We start from the raw sequence: 5,294 nt of genomic DNA, 5'->3' as shown, positions 1-5,294 counted from the left end.
ATCTCTTAATGAAGAGATTTTTAAGGCTATTGAAGTTGTCTCACTTAGTAGCATCTAAGATTGTGTACAAAGTCCTTATCCCCTAAGTATAGATCAAATGCTTGCAAGCATTGAGTGAGGTCAATGAGGCCATTGTCCTTACAAACCTTCTCAAATTGCTCCATGAAGTTGTACGGTCGGCTGGTACTTATCCAGTTCTTTCATGACAATGGTGATTTTTGTTTGGCTCTTGGAGCCCTGGTTAACTCCTAGTCCTACGAGTAGTGACATTTCTAGTGCCGCAACAATCTGCTCTACAGTTGGTTATCTAACAATCGCTTCGTTAGAAGTCAGCGTGAGGTCTCCTTCTAGGGCCCTCTCTCTCTTTCTCTTTGTCTAGTCATGTCCGATTTCTGCTTGCTAGGGCTAGCACTGACTAGATCTCTCACATTTCCATGTTTTGGCATAAGCTCCTAGTTTGCTAATCCTAGTTATAAGCCACTATGCCCTACAAAGCCTTGCGTGCTAGCTTTCTTTCCTCTTTGATATTTGCTGTGATAGACTCCACAGTTTTGCCATCATGGTTTAGCCGAGTTTGAGCATTGTATTCATTCACCATTTGCTGAATCTTTTCTAGAAAACCTCCTAGATCAAGCTCCTCATTGTGTCTACCATTTATGCTAGTCTTTGCCATATCTGTTGTCTCGCGCTCCACCAAGTTATCGATGAGATTGATTAGGTCGGGTAGATCTGCTTCTTCGATGGAGTCCAGCCTTGCTGTGCCTGGCTTCTTTGTTGTGTTTTGAGGTTGGTCCTACACTTGGGGTTTTTAATGACCCAACTATGTCTTCAGCTCTTCTCCTACTAATGGTGGGTTCCTTTAGGTTATTGTATCTAAGTGAGTTTCTTGTTAATTACAAGCAAATTTCAATTTGCAATCACTTAGTGTATGCGTGTGTGTACTCTTTTCGTTGCACTATGCGCAATCAGGCTTTCAGCTTTCCTTAAGTGTACTTCAAGTGCTAGAAAATAGTACAAGTGTGAAGACAAGATGACCATTCAACTTCTGCACTCCCGCTTGTATTTGTGGCTTGATGGGACTCTAGGCTCAATTCTTGGCCTTTCTTGCTGCTTGCTAGGGTCTCTACCATGTCGTTCAGTTTGTTCATTGTCAATTTAGGGTCCGTTGGTCACAGGCTATGGCTCTAAGCAGTGCAGAATTCGTTGCTTAGTGCGTTAGCACTGTTCCCAACCATTTACCTATGATTTCTAGATCTGGGATTGCTTGTAAGGTGTTCGGTGAATTCTCTTGGTGCGGATTGTGCTCCACATCATCCGGGATGTGTCAAATTCCCAAATTTGTCTATCAACGTGTATCCGATTGTGCAGGGTTTGATTCTGGAAATCGGACCTCCATTTTACTAGTGGTCCAATTTGGTTTGGTTCAATTCAAGGTGTGTCCAATTATCAAAATCAAACAAGGTGTATCCAATCGGACGATGTGATGATTAGTAATGGTGTTCCAAAAGATGAAGCCAAATTGGCAATGACTATTGATGTTGTTCATGCCCACTATGCAAAGTTTCTATATATATTATTATCACAATAATCACTTTAGACTTGCAAGAAATTTGAAAAAGAATTTGTTGGTACTTCTAGTAGACATTTTATGTATGTTTCAACTCAACTCAATCCCAGCTATGCCCAAATACCTCGAAGTGGCTATGAGAGGTAGAGTTTATGAATGATATAATTTTGAAGACCACCCTCTTATGGGATCCATGATTCTTTGAGGAGGAGACTTTGAAGGCAACCAATATTATGAGAGGGAAACATTATTGACATTCATTTGGAGCTTAAAAATTTACATAATCTATAAAGGAGTCAACCATTACTTTTGACCTCAGCAAAGTCAGTGTAGGGAAGGCTACATAGTCATGCAACTAATTGCTCACATCATATAGAGGTGATCACAATAAGCTATAATAATTAATAATAATTACAAGGGCTTTAATGCATCACTACAAGATATAGACCTTATACCGATGTTTAAAGCGACGAAAATACAAACAACAAAATTTGCCCCTGTTGTCGCAAAAAGCGTCGTTATTGATGATGCCATAGAAACGTCGCTATTGGCGTCGCTATATGCGTCGCAAATAGCGACTCAACCAGTAAATTTACGACACACATAGCAACGCCAATAGCGATGCCAGCAGTAAATTTACAACGCAAATAGCGACGGTAATAGGAAAAAAAAAATTTGTGGCAGGGCAGCCACATATAGCACTGTGTGCTATATGAGAGCCATACAAAATAGTTTCTGCACTACTGCATACAAAGCACTTGCAAACAAAAAGAATGTATACTGAAATCATAAAACTGATACATGAAATAAATACATGATCGCATAAAATGCGATTGGTACAATCATGAAAGGATATCACTAATACATAGAAAATGTCTACATAGATCAGGCGGCTAAAAACTAAAGGTGTGTGAGCTCCAAGGATCCAAGGGCGAGCTACAAATACTCGTCCCCCAAAAGCTCGTCCCGCCGCAAAAAGGAGCATCAAACGGATTCTGTAGAAAAAGAAACAACACATCAATCCACCATACAATAATGCATTCAAATATCTCATGGTAACTACGGACAAGAAAGATGAGTGACTTACAGGGCCGCCTCGTCTATACAATTGGTCGATCAATGCATTGAGACCGTGCCTCTCTGCATATCGAGTCTCAAGGCCTTGCGGATCGCGATTTGTAATGGAGTGTTGTAAAGAAAACAAAATGGTAACTGTTAGAAACATGATTGTCAGTACAAAGAATATTTCAAAAAAACAAACAAGCAAAACAAAAGAGAAACTTACAAAGTCCTCCAAATATGTCCTGTGGCCGCCACTCCCAAGATGATGGACCACTCCGGCCTCGAGTCGTGCCCTCGCCGCCTCCCGCTGCTGACTCCAACGTCCTGGCGAATCTGTAGCCTCCTCCCTCAGTCGGCGCCAGTCGTCTGCATCTAACCACTCGGGCTTTGCAGCCCCACTCTTGATTGCCTTGTGTGCGTCAGATCATCTATGTGACATGTATGCACGCATGCAATCCATCATCCATCCCGTAGAGAATCTATCTACTGTGGCTGGCACCGGAAACTCCTCGTGCAAGGATGCTACTATGTAGTCCTTGCTCCCCTCCGGTATGTTCTTCCAATGATCCAGGACGTTGTGCCGAAAAACTTGTTGGCACAACTCTCTCATGCGAGCCATCACCCTCCTCCCCTCATCATTCATGATGATGGCTCCTGACCTACTATCGACCAGGTATCCATAACCCTTAGGAGTCTGCCTAAGATGGGTCCTCTCCCATCTCCATCCACACTCCTGGGCATATCCAGGAGACCCCTCTACATCCGGTGTACCGATGGGGGTAACCTCTCTCGGAGTGGCACTCAAAGGGGTGCCACCTGCTGACGGCTGCGCAAAAACCGGAGTAACTGGAGTAGACATCCCCACAGGTGTGACAAATCCTGGAGGTGACGCAGCTCCAGCTGAACGATGAGACGGAGACACCACATCCGTGTCTCCATAGCAGCATCTCCCTGATCCCGATGCAGTCCCTCCCTCTGGCCCAAGTCGTGAGTCTCGAGATGGTCTGCTCGAAGCTGAAGCATCTGATCGCACTGAAGTAGATCTAGCAGAGCGCCCTAACAAAGAACGAGACAGCTCCTGGTCTGCCCTCTCTCTGAATCTCGTGAGCTGGTCTGGAGACATACGTGCCATCATGTCCTAAAACTCCTCATCGCTCATCCCTCGACTCATCCTGAAAATGTCACCTGCACAGATAAAAAATGATGTTAGAATAATCAATTTAAACTATACAAAGCACAGTAATATAAATCATTTTTAAAAAATCCCTCTTAAAATGCATATCTTATGTACCTTTATGGAAGATCTAAACAACGAATTGAGTAATACAATTCTCCAAGAATGAAGTATCCTATGGTCCCATGTTAATCTCCTGACACAACTCTGCATACACTGGAAGGTCGATAGACATATCACCACAAAAGAATGAGTCTACCTCATTCTCAAAAAATTCTTGGACTCTTGTATTTCCATCATTGTTAGTCGATGCGGGCTCCAAGCTTGCGGCGGCCTCCACTCCTTGTAATATCGACCCCTCTATTTGCATATTATCTTCATCTATGCCCAGAACATCGCTTTGATCATATACTCTCGCACTTCGAGGAGTTGAAGGTATAACATACCACCATCGAGGTTGTCGGGGGTTTGGATAGAAGATTACATGTTCACAAACACGTACAAAGCGAGTTCAAACCATTGTGACATAAACCATGTCATATTACAATTAGCAAGCAAATGACTCTATGCACCTGTTCACAATGGGCCGAAAACACAAAGGTGTCGCGCAAATCCATCCATTTTTTTTTAGAATCTATTTCGAGAAATCCAGATGGACCTCGTCGAACTGTTGCTCCAGCTCCTCGAAGTACCACTTTGAACCACTACACATCGAATAGTATCATGGAGAAGCTACGGTAATCCACCGTAATAATACTTTGCAAGTTCCCAAAATACTCCATCTCATCCACAACCGTATTCCGATCCATTGCTCATTGCAGGCTCTCTTGCTCAAACCTTGCCATGACACCACAGTCCATTGTGGAGCGCATTTTGTCAATACGCTCCACGTGAAAATGTCGTCTGCGCGACCACGCTGCACTATATATTTTGTTTGAAACACTCAAATTAGATGTCGCATATAAAATTTAGATACGACATATTCTAAACCCCTCATCACCTTTGGACTACATCCCCTCGAGAACTCCCACTCCTCCATTGAGACCTCTGTCCCTTCGCTGGATGCTGCAGTCAAGGCTCCATGCAACCATCGTGTTGACATAAACCGCGGCATCTCCTCCATGCCTTCGGGATATCGAATCGGTCGATGACGCGTACTGTGTCGGAATTCAACTCGCACTTCCTCTCTATCTTGCCTTGCAATCTGGTACTTGGCGAGCCACGTCTCCATGGAGGCATGGTGCAACATACAAAAGCGATTCACCTTCTCTTCCATTGAGGCATCCATTCTTTTTCCTACCCCATTTCCAACCACCACATCTCCAGTCAGTCTATCATCGTCCTTCACCGTCCATAGCATTTCATTGTCAGGTTCCACTGTTGGTAGCCATTGTGAGATATGCACTAACGCCTCTGACACCAACCAACCTTCCGCCATGCTACCTTCTGGCCAAGCTCGTTGTCGCACAAAGGCTTTCAGGGTTTTCATGA

This window comes from Lygodium microphyllum, chromosome 24, assembly GCF_053477565.2.
Source record: "Lygodium microphyllum isolate KBCC chromosome 24, Lygodium_microphyllum_v1.1.10, whole genome shotgun sequence".
In the NCBI taxonomy this organism is placed as follows: Eukaryota; Viridiplantae; Streptophyta; class Polypodiopsida; order Schizaeales; family Lygodiaceae; genus Lygodium; species Lygodium microphyllum.
Note: the sequence above shows the minus strand (reverse complement) of the source record.